Genomic DNA, 18,468 nt, shown 5'->3' with positions numbered 1-18,468 from the left:
TGGTATCAGTGTCAGATATAGTGTGTCTGTTACTAGGCTTGAGTAAATTGTACATGAACCAAAGGAGAATATCAATTATATTTATGAAAAAAAAATGTATCTTTGACTGAGTGACACCATGCTAAAATTTACCAGACTTGAAAAATCTAAGCAAATGAATAAAGGGAAGATGATTAAACAGAAGGTTTTGTAGATACAGTACTGAATTCTGCCATCTTTTTTATAATGTAAATTTCTCCACCATTTTTCATCGTATTGCAACACCGTTTTTTGCAAGACGTTCACAGAAAGGTAGAGAAACTAACTGCGTTCCGTTTTATGGCAATAACGTTCAGGTTTGTGGGAGATAATCCCCAAAAAATAAGAGAAATATAGTAAATCCAGAAGTCAGATGATTGACAGGGGCTGGTGTGAGCTGGGTAGGGTAGTTTTTCGAAATTCGAAAGCCCCGAGTCTCTTCCTTTAAAAGACTACACTCACTTTTGGCTGTGCCACTTCCTCCTGTCGATATGCACCGGTTTCCGACTCAAATGCCCTGAGATTTCTATAATCTTATATTTCACTAACAGTTAAAATCATTGGTAAACAAACTTAATGCTGAAAATATACACTTTTACTGTATAGCTCGGTGGTGAAAGAGGTTAACCCTGTGAGGCCCAAATTAAAAAGACATTAGCAACTTCAGAGGCCAGAGGGTGGGACATACAAACATTTACTATCAAATAGCATTGTGAGGCTGAACAACGGGACCAATTGACTATTCATGTGCTTAACATTTTTTAAATAAATTTTTTTTTATGGCTAAAAGTGATTTTGTAAATTTGCAACCTTGGGTCTCACAGGGTACCTTTAACCATGTGAGGCCCAAATAAAAAGACATTAGCAACTTCAGAGGGTGAGACCTATAAACGCATGAAGGGTGCCGTGACTGAAAAAAAAGGTTGAGAAACGCTGGTATATGGTGTGGCTTTTTGTGGTACCACAGTAATTTTTGTGGCTCTTAGTCTCTGACTGGTTGGCCACCCCTGAACTAAATGGATCGTTACAAATAAGTCCTTAATAAATATGTGCCAGTTAATTGTTCTGTCAAACTACTTAACTTTGTATTTCCTGTGTGCAGGCAAGGATGGCTGACTGGCTTCACATTTCACTGCAGACCAGAGGTTCCAGACGGAGGCTTACAGTTGAGGCAAGTGTTGCCTTGAAATAATGTCACTGATCTCTTGACAACTCTGTTCTACAGCTGGAAAAGTGATGAATTCATAACTTTGCCGTTTACCCGTCAGACAATATGGTGGTGAGACTGTGACTAACTGATTGACCAGGAACATGTCACTAAGTTTATATTACAGGGTTTGTACGGGTGCTGGAAATCCTTGAAAATGCTTGTATTTCAATGTGGTGTTTTCAAGGTTTGAAAAGAGCTTGAATTGTGTAAAGTGCTGGAAAGTTATTGAAATTGTAATTGCACTGTATATACTTTCATAATAAATCGCTATCTGACTGAATAGTTAGGTTTTTAGATAAAGAAATACAATTTCGGAGATCGCCTTTGACGCAAAATGAAGAGGAGTCCTCTCTCGAGCCTCGCCACTCGCATTCCCGCCCGCCAACGGCACCCCCCCACCCCTCCTGAAAATCTTGCTTTAATCCCAGTAATGTTGGCGAGCTAACGTGAGCAAGCTTCTTATTTAATTTTTTAAGAAGTTAGCAAGCTAGTGAGCTAGCGTTGCCACAGACGTCTATGTTTATTGTTCATGTTGACAACGACAAGCGACACCGTATATTAAGTAGGGGTGGGAATCACCAGTTTCATCATGATACGATATGATATCGATTCTTTGGACAACGATACGATATTTGCCAATATCACAAAGTCTCTCGATACAATACGATACGATTAGATTCAGGTGCCTGCGATCGATATGAGATGATATCATATGCCCATTTAACACAATCGGTAACATTTAGATCAACAAAAAAAAGGTAATGAAAATATCATTTGACATTTGTATTTTTGAGCTCTTCCAGACATTTAAAGGAAAATCAATCTATTGTTTTTAATACAAATAGACCTCCTGTTCACTGTAAAGTGCCACGTTTTTATATATTGAGCTTTAAACTTTAAGCTACATTTTTTGGAACTCAAAACTCACAACCTCCCTCTCCCAAACCGTTCCTACAACAATTTGTTGATGTTGCATGATCATGTATAGGCCTACATTTATTATGTATTATATTGTTTATGTTTAAATAACATTTAAACATCAAACTCCTCTGACCTCATCTTGTCTTTCCAAAGACGCGCGCACACACACACACACAGAAAGGGAGAATGCTATGCTGTAACATCTACACACACGGAGCTCAGCGTTTCCGTTAGCCGGTAATTACCGGTTTTTGACCGGCAAAATCTGTTGAAGTCCGACATATTTAATCTCTCCGGTCATAGTGTCCGGTGAAAATAGTTCCCTCTGGGCACAGTTTGATTATTTGAATTGTATTTGGATGGGCTGGAGTTGGGTGGCCTATGCGATGAACGAAACAATCATTGCGTTTGTTGTCGTTGCTTCGCTCAGCGAGAGCTTGCTGCTGGATTTGCGGAAGGTATGCAGCTGCAGACCCACAGAACCCACCAGCTTTGCTGGCACAGTGCGGTCCCCAGACCTGGAAAGCTGCTCTGCGGGTCTGCAGCTGGATGCTTCTTGCAAACTAACTGCGACCGGCTCGCGCTGATAACAGCTTTCATTGTTGGACCGGCTGCTTGGTGGAGCAACGATGAAACGAATGTAATGAATCGTTCGTCGCATGGGCTATTTAATTTTGGCCTGTTTTGGTACGGTTCGGGTGGTCAAGTTGTGCTTGGAGGGAGTTGTTTTCACCGGACATTATGACCAGCACCAAGTCGTTGGGACTCGGAGGTGGAGATATACATCACGCAAACCCACGATAATGTTGCAGTCTCTCTGCAAAATTTCTCAGTTCTTCGCTTGATATAATTAATACAAATGTCCAATATAACGGAATTCGTTAGCTCATAAAAATGTGATTATAACAGACTGCTGTTTAGTGTCGGACCGACTGCCCACATACGCGGTCTATTTTATTTCAAGTCAGCAGCAGCACGGAGTATCGGGACTTATTTTATTTGGAATATATTAATGACTGTATACGCAAAAGTAGCCTATAGTTTTAAGTAATAATATTATAAATCTACATGCCTTGAGGATGACATTCTTTATTCAATTGTTTTAAAGCTCAATAAACTATGACCGGAATTAATCTCATTTGTCCGGTAGATTGAAATCTTGCAGGTCACGGAGACCGGCAACAATTTTTTCTAACGGAAACCCTGACGGAGCTACTGCTGTTGTTCTTGGGCAGATATGAGACTCGCCACAGGATTTTCAAAATAAGAGTATCGATATGAATCGATCTTATTACATCGCATCGATCCGATTCGATTGTTGATAATTACATCGATGTATCGATCTGGATCGATGTATCGTCCCACCCCTAATATTAAGGTGATTTAATAAATTCACTGATCCGCTCTGATAAACTTACTCTTCGGTCAGAGCGTCCAGTCTGCACAACTTGAGTGCGCTCGCTCGGACACACTGAACGCCAATTTACCTTCAAACAAGTTTCGTTTAGCTAACGCCATTATGCATCAGAGCTGTGGTTTCGCTGTGATCAACATGGCTAACAAGCAATCAATTCTTTCTATTTTAAGGAATGTTCTGTAGGATATGTCGGCAACATAAGAAGCCAGGCAGCTACTAGGGGTAGCTGTTTGTGTGAAATAACAAGAGGAGACTAGAACGTGCATCAACTAACTGCATCTGTATTGCAACTAGGGCTGCAACTAATGACTATTTTGGTAGTCGACTAATCTGTCAATAATTTTTTCGATTAGTCGACTAATCGAAAAACAATTATATAAAAAAAATATAATATATATATATATTTTTTTGCACTCCCTATCTTTGTGAAAGTGGCTTCTCAGCTCTGGTTCAGCTGAAGACAGAGCAGAGGAACAGATTGGACATTGAGCATGACCTCAGAGTTGCTTTGAGACTCTTGTCAGGACCAAACAACATCCCCAGTTATCCCATTAGTTCCCCCAACTTACTGTCGGTCTGTTATGTTAAGCTAAGAAGTCTTCAGCTGGCTGGACCAGAGCTGAGAAGCCACTTTCACAAAGATGGGTAGTGCAAAAAATATATATATATAATCTAATAAACTAATAGACGCAACAATTCCTCGTCGACGATTTATTATGTCGACTAATCGTTGCAGCCCTAATTGCAACCAATAACATGGGCATCATATAGCTTACATCCTGGTCCCTGCTGGGACGTACCAACTGAACACACCACTGTGGGGGGGTTATATAACATCCTGGTCCCTGCTGGGACGTACCAACTGAACACACCACTGTGGGGGGTTATATAACATCCTGGTCCCTGCTGGGACGTACCAACTGAACACACCACTGTGGGGGGTTATATAACATCCTGGTCCCTGCTGGGACGTACCAACTGAACACACCACTGTGGGGGGTTATATAACATCCTGGTCCCTGCTGGGACGTACCAACTGAACACAACACTGTGGGGGGTTATATAAAAATCCTAGGTTGATTTGATTTTGTATACATTTTAAGGCTCAAGGAGCTGATTGACTGCCTACCTCAAAGACCTTTCTCTTATTTTGCACATTTTCAGTAAATATTTGATTGAAATTGAAGTTTTATCTGGTGATTATTTGAGTGATTGTTTCATATGGGCTCAGCCAGGTTATATTTGAGGCCAAGTCTACATAATTTTGGTTGTTTATAGCACAATAACATCTGATTTAATGTGATGGAAGAAGTGAAATAATCATTTTGAGTAAATATTTAATTTACCACAGCCGCATAAGATGCTGGAAAAGCTTGAAAATGCACCTTGAAAAAGCTTGAAAAGTAGTTGAATTTTGCTTTGGAAAAGGTGTAAGAACCCTGTCTCTTTCCTCAGGCGGTGTTGTATTATCTTATGGCAGCAATCTAACTTGAGCAGTGGACCCAGTGCCACAAGCTTCCAACTGGGTTCCTTGGCAGGTGAGTTCTTGTGAAGTTATCACATCATAACCCCCACCCCCCCCCCCCCCCCCCCCTCTATGGCGAGCTGCTAGGGCTGGACCTCTGGACTTGAACTGTGCTGCACTGTATCCATGTCCCCTACCACTACACTTTACTGTCTTATTGTTGTCTCACTGTTCTGTCCTGTTTTGCACTTATTTATTTATTTATAATTATTATGTTCCTAATTGTGAAAAAATCAATCATACACTAATGTCAAATCACGTTCTATTTTGTACAAAATGGTGAATAAAGAAATCTGAATCATGAACATTCATTTTTAAGTTGGTCATTACCTTTTTTTTTTTATACTTTATTGTGTCAACGAAAGTCATTTTACATTTAGGTATAGTATGTGTACCCACATACATAACTGCACATATCCATACTAGGGGTGGACGGTATAAGCGGTATACGGTATAAACGGTATGAATTTGCTCTACGGTATGGATTTTGAGTATACCGTGTAACCGGTAGTGCAGCTCTAAAATAGCAATGACGTCATGTAACCACAGCGCGACTATTTCACTGGCATTTGCCCCTAAAAATAGATAGAATTAGTCATAGATAATAGATATGTGCGAACTGGAAAAAGTTATTTAGGAGGCTTCGCGCAGTGGGCGTGCCAGCCCCTACCGCGTGTAGCTTTATGCCAAGCAAGCAGTGCAAAAATTTATCGTAGTGGCATGCAGTAATGCGCCTTTCATTTTCCGCCGCCCAGCGCCCAGGTCGCGCGGAAATAGGCTGTCTATTGCCATTCTCTTTGACAAACTCTAACCTTAACCAGCTCCTTAACAACGCCTAAACTTAACCGTTCTAACCTTAACCAACTCCGAAACCATGCCTAACCTTAACCATAGAAATTATATTGCCATTCTCTTTGACAAACTCTAACCTTAACCAGCTCCTTAACAGCGCCTAAACTTAACCGTTCTAACCTTAACCAACTCCGAAACAATGCCTAACCTTAACCTTAACCTTAACCATGCCTAACCTTAACCGGCGAAATAACCTTAACCGGCGAAATAATACACGTTAAAAAAAAATCACGTTAAAAAATATTTTCGATGGGATTCGAACTCGCCAGCAAACAAGCCATAGGATCCACAGCCATGTGTCCTTGCCAATTGAGCTATTGGTAGATACTGAATAAGGGGCGGTGACTTATATATATTGAGCTCCGCTCAAGGCGGGATCTCATGCGCATGCGCGGGCACCTCGCGCGAGCACGCCGGCGCACGCACGCACCTGAGCGAGCACGCCGCCGCCGGTGCACGCACGGTAGCATTTGTCTGAAAAGAAGGGCGCTTTACCGCACTAGCGTGCGGTGACGAATGCGGAAGCATTTTTGCACTGCTTGCTTGGCATTAACGTACAGGCGCCCCTACCGCACGCATGTAAACACGGGTCTAGTAGTCTAGTGGGACGGGACACGGGAGCTGTCGGCGTCTCCCTGAGCTAACGTTAGCTTAGCTACCGTTACAAAATGACCCAGTCAACTATTCACTTTTAGTTTAATACATGATGGGGCATTGTCTAACCGAACGGTATCTAGTCGGCCACCCCTAATCCATACTTACATACGTACATACACACACAAATGTACATACGCATATTTTAAATCTTGACTTTTTTTTCTTATTATACCCATCTGTTACGAAGGATCAGATTAAACCGAATATATATATTTATTACTTGATATATATTGTATAGTATTTGTATATCGTCTATCCCTTGTGTATTCTTTGTACATATACACGGAATATCCCTTTTACCTAGTACAGACCATAATATTTCGTTCTCCTATTGGATAGCGATCCACTAGGCGCCACGGCCATACCCCCAAGGTCTAGTTCAAAGTCACCGCCAAAGACATGCCTGGACATGACAGGCTCTGCGCAAGAATACGAGACAGAAATAAGGCTGGTACTAGTTTGTTCACCTAACGTATAAATACGGCGCAGGTGAATACAGAAGTAGAGTTACCCAATAAGTGAAGCCTCACACCACGATACAACGTGCTGTGAAGTGGGCCCGTTTTGCCCCAAAATAGAGCCTTGATACCGCGTGCGAATTGATAGCTGAAGTGTCGGAGTTTAACGCTGTACCGTCGAGTTCGACCTATTCTATTATTCAGTAATAGTCTATTTATGTATAGTGTATCGTGCGGCTACCGTTCTACAGTGACCAGCATTACCAACGCTTCCTCGTACCAGCTAGTGTGCTTATCCAGGCTAGGCGGCTTAACCTGGTGCCGTCATCCGAGGAGCCCTAGACGAGGACCGTGTGGATATGTACACTGGATAACCTACCCGACGACTACAGAGCCCTTTTCGGCTGGATTATATTTGCTTTGGTCCTGTATCTGATGGAGCGGAGAATAGTCTACACCCACAACTGTGTGGGATTTACCCTGTGAGGAGCATCGTCGAGCCCGCCTCTTGGACGCCTGAGGCTGGCTAGCTTTCCCCCATGCTGCACTGCATACCGGAGAATAGCTGTTGTTCGTCTGCGGATCAAGAGATTATTGCACTGTCTCCTGTACCTGGAGTCTCCCTATTCTTCGTTGACCCAGACTTTCGTTACCGACAAATCCTCCCCCCTGCTGGCCTACAACCGGAGGGACCCTACTAGTATCTCCCGCTACCCTACTAGTGTACCATAGATATAATTCTTATGATACAGGTGGTATTCATTATCTCCTGCGTAATATTCTAATGGACTTACGCTCTTGACCTATTCATGCACATTCTTCGCCTTACAAGCGCGACTCTAATTCTCAAGTAATGTAATACAAACTTCGTGCTGCTAATAAATATTATTCTAACCAATATTGTTGTGGAACCGTGTCATTGTGGAGGTGTTCATCTCATATACCTGTGTACTGTATGGCCAGTAGTAATGTACATAAGACAGTAGTGGTTTAATGATACCATACTTATTCAATACAGTCAGGGAATTGTACCCCTCAGTTACACCATCACTGGTAAACATTATCCTTGATGAATAAGAAAAAGAGGTCCAAAAATCACAACTATCCCTTTAATGCAGCTTTGTCAATGACAAACCTTGAGTAGCAAGTGCTGTCCGATGCTATGACTGACTATATTTCTCAACCAATTGAGTCTTCAAACCTGTCCGTGAAGATGTGATCAACTGTATAACATTATCTTGGGTTTTCTGAACATGACCTGGTTGTGACCAGACTGTATCTTCAATGTACTGGGATGTTAACATCTCACCAACTTCCATCTTGTTTTGTTTTCCTAGATGTCATTTACAAGCCTGAGCTGCCATAGAAGGATGTGCCGTTTGTCTACTTGGTGCTTTTCAAGGTCAGTGTTCATGTTAGCTGTTAGTTTCTCAAACCTTTTGTCTGTGATGAGAACCTGGTATAGGAAGTGCCGTCCGATGCGACAACTGACGAGTTTGTTTCAACCAATTCTTCTGAGGCTTCAAACCTGCACTGGCTTCTGTGTGAATCATATGATCATCTTCATAACGTTCAGTTTGTTTCTTACAGTTGTCAGCCTGAGGAAGGTGACGTCTCCAGAGAAGTTGGCTGAAGGTGACGTCTCCAGAGAAGTTGTCTGAAGGTGACGTTTTCAGAGGTGGGTTTAACGAGCACTGACCCTCTTGTGAATTGCAGCAGTCATTGTGCTGATGAAACCTAAACTGAAATGCTGGAATTACCGTCAGATTGTTAGTGGTGACTCTCGGTTTTCTGAACATGACCTGGACTTGTCCTCGTCTTCAGTGAAATGGATTGTGCAGTTTCTCATCAACCTCTTCCATCTTGTTTTTCAGAGTTGCTGAATGCAAGCAGTCTGCTGTAGAAGAACCTCTGGCCAGATAAGATGCACTCTATTGCAACTTGGTAATTATTAGCCCATCCTAGTCTCGCCATCTGTAGCTTAAACTCTTTCTCTGCCATCAAATACTGTGCTGATGAAATCCAAACTGAAATGCTGGAATTACCGGCAGATTATTAGTGGTGACTCTCGGTTTTCTGAACATGACTTGGTTGTGACGAGACTGTATCATCTTCAATGGACTGGGATGTTAACGTCTCACCAACTTCCATCTTGTTTTGTTTTCCTAGATGTCATTTACAAGCCTGGGCTGCCATGAAGGATGTGCTGTTTGTCTATTTGGTGCTTTTCAAGGTGAGTGTTCATGTTAATCGAGTAACTCTGAGGAAGAACCATATTAAGTTCAGTGGAACAAGGTTTTCAAACGTCTAAAGATGTTAACTTAGTGTTTAGTGACATTGCGCTCGTCACCAACACAAGAGACACCGGGTTCGAATCCGGCTGTCGGCTTTGCCTCCGGCTTGGGCCGGCCGTCATATTAACTCAATTGGCAGAGTCAGCGGGTGGGAAGTCGAAGGGTGGTAGTCTGGTCGTTGTGAACAGTGACTCCTACAGGTCTGTTGGGGTGCCTGCACAGCAAAGTCAGGAAAATGGCGGGGGTAGTGTGAGCCTCCTACATGTTACTCCTCGCCAAATGAGAGTCCGCGCTGGGAGGTGAAAAGATGTGAGACAGGCTGCCTCCACACGTATAGGAGGGGACATGTGATGCAAGGCTTCTATCCTCCGTACAACCGGCCAGTGGGGTGCATATGTGAGCAACGATCAGGGGAGGGAGAATTGGCATGAGAGGTCAATTGGGATGGGGAGAGAACTCACAGAAAAAGTAGATAAAAAAAAAAAACTTAGTGTTGTGTTCATTCATAGTTGAGCCCTAGCCATATTTTCTGAAAATCTGCCTAAAATACATACGTAAATGGAAGATTGCTCCACTTCTACAAGGGCCATTTGCATGTTCTTGGTATCTAGGGACATCTATGGACCTCAGTGAATGTATTCCCAGTGTCAGAAATATTGTCTTACTAGGCTTGCTTAAATTGTGATAACCCCCCCCCCCCCCCCCCCCCCCCTGTCACTGGGCAAGGCGGTGTCCTTTCATGACACTGAACCCTATATCTGGCAGGGGAAGAGAGACTAGTCCATATATTCATCCCAGCCATCTCAGTTTTGTGAGGAAAAAGGCTGTTTCATAATATGGGCACATGTTGAATAATAGGCTGTTCTTGGCATCTTTTGGTTAACATCTTTATCTGACTGCTCACCATCTTCTCACCAACATTACACTAACATTACATTTCTTGGCTGCTCGACAGTTGTTTGATGACTCTGCTTCGTTGACCACGATCTTAAGCTCGATGGGCCCGGTACAGGGCCGAGATTCATATCACCCCATAAATCGATCAATACAAAAACAAAGGAGAATATGAATTATGATTTTTCTTTGCATCTTTGACAGTGAATAACACCATGCTAAAAATGACCACACATAAGAAACTGCCACTGAGCTCGTTCAGTACCTTCTTGAGTACATGTGTACAAAAAAATTTAAGGAAATGAATAAAGGGAAGATTATTAAACGGAAGGTTTTGTAGATGCAGTACTGAATTCTGCCATCCGGACCCATGCAATTTGAAATATTATAGAATATGAGGCCTATAAATGACCTTATTGTAGCCAACTTGCACTCTGTGGATCTAGTGTTGTAACCTATCGTTGTGTCTTCAGGGGTTGGAGGTCGTGGGAGAGGACGGGATGCTGTCTAACAGATTCTCCTCCCAGGGAATGGGGTGAGTTTACTGTTTACTGTCTGTCCTCTGGATGAGCTCTGTAGTACGGGTGTAATGGAACCTAGTTGATATATATATATATATACGTTAACCCCGTCACCGCTGCTACTAAACCGTCTCAGAGGAAACACTCGTAGTTGTACGTTGAGATAATGATGGTTACAAGCACATATCTGAACTTACATTTGTGGAACAAGTATATTTTTTCTGAATCTCATGTTAATCAGACTTTTCTGTTAATTTACATTAGTGGTTCTGATAATAATCACAATGCTCCTTCTCCGCTCTCCCCATCCCTCTGTTCTGTCACCATCCTTCGGTCACCATCCTTCCTCCTATTTCCTCGTCAGGACGCCTGGGATCCGGATGGTATCAACGAGGCTGAGAACAAGAGGGGCTGAGGGAACTGGTGAGAGCCATGTTATTGGTATTTACTTCTCTGGTCAGACCCAGTGGAGAGCTGGCTTGGTTAGCGTTCTGTTCAGACCCAGTGGAGAGCTGGCTTGGTTAGCGTTCTGTTCAGACCCAGTAGAGGGCTGGCTTGGTTAGTGTTCTGTTCAGACCCAGTGGAGAGCTGGCTTGGGTAGCGTTCTGTTCAGACCCAGTGGAGAGCTGGCTTGGTTAGCGTTCCACCAACACCTTAAATGGGGGGCCGGGCCAAAATTCCAAACTCAATTATGCATAATATACATTTTATTTCTATATAAAAAGCAGTAAATGGCATTGTTTTGACCCCTGGTAAGAGTGTATGTTATTATTTGGCAATTAAAAGGTGAGATTAGCTTTCAAAAATATCATTTATTCAAATAGAATTTATTTCCAAAATGATAAACAAAATGTGAAACATTAATAACAAAGGGCATTTTGAGTTTCATATACTATTGAAACAAGGATTTTCTTAGCTTTCTAAAGACATCACATCATCTTATAGCAAAAATAAACAAGACATGTCACTGAACTGTGTAAAGAAAAGTGTCCCAGTTTTGTAGCCTTTTTTACTTTACATGCCTATATTAAACATTTAATGTTTTCAGAACTGTGCAAAAAAAAGAAAAAAAATATATCAAATGTCTCATTTCACTTGTTATATTTCCACATTTTAGTGTTCTTCAGTTCTTTTTGTTTCATTCAGTGTGAGAAATCCAGTCTCTGTTGAGCTTTAACAAGTCCATCAAAGTCAGGTTGCATGTCTGAGGTGGAGATGTGAAGCACAGCTGCCAGATGTTCATCAATGAGAGAGGATCTGTACCATGACTTGGTAAACGTCATGACTGAGTGTCTGTTCACATATGTAGGTGGATCCAAAGAGAACCAACATCTTCTGAGCATGTCTCCTAAGCGTATATTGTGCGTGTGAATGTTGACATGAAAAGAAAAAAGTTATCATGTAATCTTTCGCGGGCCGGTCAGAATCATCCCGCAGGGCTGATCTAACTGGAGGGTTGAGCAGAAGGCTGCTTGAACTGCCCCTTTTAACCTCTTAAGCCCGAGCCCTATTTTCAGAAAATAAACCTAAAAGTACATACCCAAGTAAATGGGAGATTGCTCTACTTCTACAAGGTCCATTTGCATGTTCTCTAGGGACATCTATGGACCTCGGGGAATGTATTCCCAGTGTCAGAAATAAATTGTATTGTAATGAATACATTTTCTTTTTTCATCTTTAACGGTGAATAACACCATGCTAAAATTACCACTGAGCTCGTTCAGCACCTTCTTGAGATCACGTGTACAAGAGATCTAAGCAAATGAATAAAGGGCAGATGATAAACGTGAGGTTTTGTAGATGCAGTACTGAATTCTGCCAACCGGACACATTCAATTTGATCTATGACTATATAATATCGGGCCTATAAAGGACCTTGTTATGGCCAAGTCACACCTATGGATCGGGCCAAATTTTAGGTAGAGAAACTAACTGCGTTCTAATAACGTTCAGGTTTGTTCCACCCGTGAGATTATCATGAGAAAAAAAGCTTGATTTTGATTGACTCAAGCTGGGAAGTGTAGTTTTTCTTTTTATTCGGAAGCCCTGGGTCTCTTCTCATAATAATCTGTTTGTTTCTTACAGTTGGGATTCAGCCTGAAGTTGTCTGAAGGTGACGTCTCCAGAGAAGTTGTCTGAAGGTGACGTCTCCAGAGAAGTTGTCTGAAGGTGACTTCTCCAGAGGTGGGTTTAACGAGCACTGACCCTCTTGTGAATTGCAGCAGTCATTGTGCTGATGAAACCTAAACTGAAATGCTGGAATTACCGTCAGATTGTTAGTGGTGACTCTCGGTTTTCTGAACATGACCTGGTTGTGACCAGACTGTATCGTCTTCAATGGACTGGGATGTTAACGTCTCACCAACTTTGTTTTCCTAGATGTCATTTACAAGCCTGAGCTGCCATAGAAGGATGTGCGGTTTGGCTACTTGGTGCTTTTCAAGGTGAGTGTTCATGTAAATTGAGTAACAATGTAAAATGAAGAACCATATTAAGTTCACTGGAATTAAGGTTTTCAAACGTCTAAAAGATTCTTTTAATCTTTGACGGTGAATAACACCATGCTAAAATTGACCAGACATGAAAAATTGCCACTGAGCTCATTCAACACCTTCTTGAGATCACGTGTACAACAAATCTAAGCAAATTAATAAAGGGCAAATGATTTTAACAGGAGGTTTTGTAGATACAGTACTGCATTCTGCCATCCCGACACATGCAATTTGAATATAGAATATCAGGCCTATAAATTACCTCATGGCCAAGTCTCACGTCTATGGATCGGGCCAAATGGCAAGAGTTCAATCTGGATTTAGTATCACCAGGCGTGCAGCATAAACCGTCAATGAATTATCTGCTTTTTTATAATGTAAATTTCTCTTTCTTTTTTGCTAAAACGGTCACAGAAAGGTAGTGAAACTAACTGCATTCTAGTTTATGGCAACGTTCAGATTTGTTCAACCCTTGAGATATGATCCAGAAAATAAAGGGGCGGGCGACTGAAAAATAATCCTCTGACGAAGTCAGTCAACCCTTGCAAAGTATCAGTTTTATTTAATTAATTGAAAACGGCATTGCTATTACGTAAAAGCAAACTGGCAATAACATTTTTTCAAAATAATCGAGTTCCCTTAAAACGCTAACGCTATTACAAAAATATATATACAGTGGAGGTTAAAATAAGAATATGACTTGGCCTGAAAAGGAGATTTCTTTTGCTTTAGTCCCTGTGTGGCGACATGATACTAATGACTCTTACGCTACTATGAATATTAAATACATCTGAAAGATTATTTACTGGTGATCAGGTAACTCCACTATGTAAATACCTGCGCGATGAGGTGCCTACTGTGGTTGGTAGCCATGACCCCCCCCCCCCATATAATAAAAAAGACGCTGTGTAATGATGAAATCCATGCGTGTCAACTGACTCCTGAATCCCCTGAGTGTTCTGTTTCCCCAGACAGCGTTCTGCTGGCTGGAGTGTTCAGAACAACAGGCTCTGGAGCCATGATCAGAAACATCACTGGCTGAACACAGCGTCGTTTAGATCCTGAAAGCACTGGGGTCACAGAGTTCATTAACTTTAGAGGGAGGCCAGATGTATTTATATTTTTGGATGAAGCTACTTAGACTTACAATTGATGCAAGGGGGTTGTATGAAAGAGTGTCTATAGGATTTGACTTGTATCTGGTGAATTCAATCATTTTAATGTTCTTCTTTTGTCGTGCCCAGCTTCCAAGTACACAACATGTTTGTGCTGGACGAGATGTTGAGCGGAGGGTTCAAGGACCAGATCTGCGAGATCTTCCAGAAACTGGGAAGCGATACGCAGGTATTTATGACTTATTATTTCACCGCTCGACCAAAAACCATCACGCAAACCGCTGAGCCCCGGCTTATCGCAGAGTTTATTGTATATTGGAATAGATTTTGAAACCTCTCAAACATCTAATCATGAGAACTGATTTCACCAGCTGAGAGCAGTGGCACACACCTGCACCTCCTGTGCTTCTAGATTGTTCTATCAAAGCTGATTGTCATGATGCATAGTAGTTGAACATCTGACGTGAGTGTGGCTCTTGACTCGGTATTTCCACAGGATTCAATGTATTTTTGTAGCGTGCCAAAGAAACCCTCTCCTCCCAGCTGTTGTGTTGGTGAAGGACTGAAAGTTCTTTGGTAGAGAAGCCTGTCTGCTTTCCACAGTAACTGGATCTCTGTCCCTACTTACGACTAATTTGCAGACCACATACTTTAATTGGATTTTTATTTTTATTATCTTTTCTCTAACATCTCCAGTATAGCAGGCATTGTATTACAGTTAAATTACCATCACCTTTTGTACACTTAAAAAAGTAGGGTTGCAACGATTAATCGACGACGTCTTATCATAAAAACACGTCGACGCCGAATTTTTGCATCGATGTGTTTTTTTTTTAATACTTTTTTTGTTGTTGCACTACCTATCTTTGTGAAAGTGGCTTCTCAGCTCTGGTCCAGCTGAAGACGAAGCAGAGGAACAGATTGGACATTGAGCACGACCTCAGTTGCTTTGTCTACCATCACCCCAGACTTGAGACTCTTTGTCAGGAGCAAACAACATCCCCAGTTATCCCATTAGTTCCCTGGGATGTTAATCTAAGAAGTCTGCTAAGAAGGATATATTATTTATTATTATAATTATTTCATTGTGTTTTTAGCCCTAGTTGCACTTTTGTTGCAACCCCAGTTATCCCATTAGTTCCCCCAAACTTACTGTCGGTCTGTTATGTTAAGCTAAGCTGTCTGCTAAGAGCCCGGAAACGGAGCCGCTAGCCGGGGGTCGTTTCTGATTAATTGATTGCCAGTAACGTAATTTGTTACAACACACGCCGATCAGGGGGATGGGTATGATAACCTTGCACGATCAAGCTGAAATTTACGTCAGATTGTGGTATGATAACCTTGCACGATCAAGCTGAAATTGATGGGGAGGACGTGACCCTCTTTGCGCCGCCCCTGTGCCTCAAATAGATCCGCTATCAGCTCTATCTTTAATCTTTCAAAATGTTCAGTTGCTATCGCTATTAGCTTTATCTTTAATCTTTCAAAATGTTCAGTTGCTATTGCATGCACTCATCTGTGTTCCACTACACACTTGAGTGCATGCTTACCAACTGTCCGTCTGCAACACTACTATCACCGACATCTAAGAAGGGAGATCCCCCCTTGAATGGCCCTTCTAAGGTTTCTCTCCTCCACACTGCCTGTGGAGCTTTTTTCCCTATTGTTAGGTTTTAGTGAGTTTTTCCTTACCTTCGCGTGGGGTATGTCTGGGAGTGCTTGCATTCTTTAATTTATTTTGTATTTTTTTTGCATTCATCTAAAAAATGTTGGACCTTATGGTGTTCTTGTTCTGTTCTTGACTTATTGTTATGTTTTCTTCTTGACTTGTTTAAAGAAGACCTGTACGGCCCATGGGGACATTAACGTGTGTCGGGCCTTATAAATAAATTTGATTTGTCATTGTCCTTACCTGTGGTCGGTGGTATTCCAAAAAGAATATTCCAATTATTTGATCGCCATCCTGTCCACGATATAACCCACCACAACATATGGATCGGGGGTCCAGAAAACGTTCAATGCGATCGGGTGAAACCCTAGGTTTCCCGTTACCGGTACTTGATTAGAAATACAAAACGATGAATTTCTTTTGGAAAAAAAAACCTTACAGATGTGTAATATAGACTGAATTGTGTACATTGCCCAAATAGTGAAAGGAATAGCAAGACACGGGACATTTAAGATCAACATACCTACATACCCCCCCCTTCTCTCTTCTGTGTGAGGATAAATTGTTGCTAGATTGAGAAGGGGCCATCTCTCGGAGCGAGAACAAATGAATGAAGTTTGCGGTATATAGAACGGACATTCATACACGGCAACGTGCCTCAGAGCATGGTGTGATAAAGATGAAACGATATATTTTCCTTGGCATAAAATGGGAAATGGTATGAAACCATTGGGGAGGTGCATGACTCTTCAGTCTATTTCATTATACAATAAAGTGCTATAAACTGAAAAGTAGGCTACTTATATTCTTGACACTAGAACTCTCAAAATAGCATTGGCATAAAAAAGGAGGTAGGTGAGCTGTAAGTTTACATGGCTTGCATACAACTTTGTCTCGAGGTTCCACAAGTTGATAGATTGCTCAGAGTGCAAATCGCTGTCTTTGCGACCCATTTGGGTTCTGAACTCTGCCATCACGCCATACACTTGTTACTACTGGCATGTTCTTCAGCTCCATGAAAGTGACGTTGCGTGTCTCCCATCAGTCATGCAGCGCATTCAGGCCCACACGAGAAGTTTTCACAATCTATTATATAAATGTTCAAATCTATTATTAATTAATTCAAATATAGAATATTCGTTGCAGCCCTACTGCTCTCCCACGTCATGGCATTTCAGAGTGAGATTCATCTCTTTCATTATTTTTGCAGGACATTATTCCCCCCCCCCCCCCCCATGTGCTATTTCATAATTATTATTTTTAACCTAACCTCTCCACCTTCCTTACCCCCCTCATCCAGATGAGCCGACTCGTTCTTTGAGCGGACTGATGCTGAAGAATAATGTGAAGGCCCACTACCAGAACTTCCCCCTCCCTACTGTGGCCGACTTCAATGTCTCGACAACATCGGCGACCCCTCGCCCCTCATCATCCGCGCCACCATCGGTGAGTTGATTTCATTCAAACACTTTTATTTACATCTCGGTAAAGGATCGTCGAGGTTGTCATTTATAATGACGTTGAGTTACAAGACGATATTCAAATAAGACAAAACAACGCGTGTCCTGTGGGGCCGTATAGGTTGGTGTGAATTCCCATAGAAATTACTTTTACTTTCCGTCTCTTCTTCATACGTCCTTCACCTTCCTTACGACCACGCTCTGCAACTTCTTCTTTTACCATTTGTTAACCCGCCAAGCCGGCCAATATGCCGGAACTGACTCGTATGGTCGAGCAAATCTACAGACCACAGCTCAAAATCAACTCTTTATTGGGTGGGTGTTATTTTCCCACCCTGGTCAGAATGTGCAGGGCTTCGTCACATCTGTTCAGTTGTGAAGAATGACTCGTCCATCGGTTTCACCTCTTTTGATTGACGGCCATTAGTTTTGTATGCGTAGTTTGTGAAACAAATGGACTGTTGACATTTTCCAGAGGTGCACATGAGGGTTTCCACCGGTATATTATCTGTTTATTGAGCATATTGCACTTAATACTTGTTAATAAAAAAAAAAAACATTCATAATAGTTACCATTAGTAATAATTAACGTTACATTACCTCCACTCAGTCTGCTCTGTTTGGTTCCATGTAGCACAACTCTGTTTAGTTAGCCACAATTTCAGTGTCCGTCCGTTTCGCATTCTTTTTTTCCGTAGCCGCATTTCTGGCTGACGCTCTCTGATTGGCCACTGACTGACAAATATGTCACTGATGACCAGTTTTAACCAACTAACGGTAGTTTTCTCCCTTTTTGATTCCCTCTGGAAATGATGCATAACAACATCTCTGAATTTCATTGATGGTCTTTTTATTCATACTGTCTGATCCAGAGACACAGGGGACATTGGGTTGTAATGGATAGAGGGGTTAGCCCCTTCTGTCTTTTCTGTAGACAAAGTGTTTTTCTTTCTCCCATGTGGCGA

The 18,468-nt window shown here is 41.9% G+C and overlaps 1 protein-coding gene across 1 annotated transcript in view; it reads left to right on the top strand.

Annotated features, from left to right (window-relative positions):
• LOC311238292 (transportin-2-like) overlaps nt 1–18,468 on the top strand; it is a 42,239-nt gene that overhangs the window by 22,434 nt on the left and 1,337 nt on the right. Inside the window, exons 6-17 of the transcript XR_014620348.1 lie at nt 1,126–1,189; nt 5,022–5,104; nt 8,396–8,460; nt 8,649–8,736; nt 8,933–9,002; nt 9,228–9,291; nt 10,720–10,781; nt 11,132–11,190; nt 12,853–12,951; nt 13,147–13,211; nt 14,504–14,603; nt 17,344–17,489. The gene's annotated coding sequence lies outside the window, so the exon portion shown is untranslated. The remainder of the gene's footprint in view (nt 1–1,125; nt 1,190–5,021; nt 5,105–8,395; nt 8,461–8,648; nt 8,737–8,932; nt 9,003–9,227; nt 9,292–10,719; nt 10,782–11,131; nt 11,191–12,852; nt 12,952–13,146; nt 13,212–14,503; nt 14,604–17,343; nt 17,490–18,468) is intronic.

Source organism: Notolepis coatsorum (genome assembly GCF_963971535.1).
Source record: "Notolepis coatsorum genome assembly, chromosome: 12".
NCBI classification, from domain to species: Eukaryota; Metazoa; Chordata; class Actinopteri; order Aulopiformes; family Paralepididae; genus Notolepis; species Notolepis coatsorum.
This window is presented reverse-complemented; position numbering and strand designations above follow the sequence as displayed.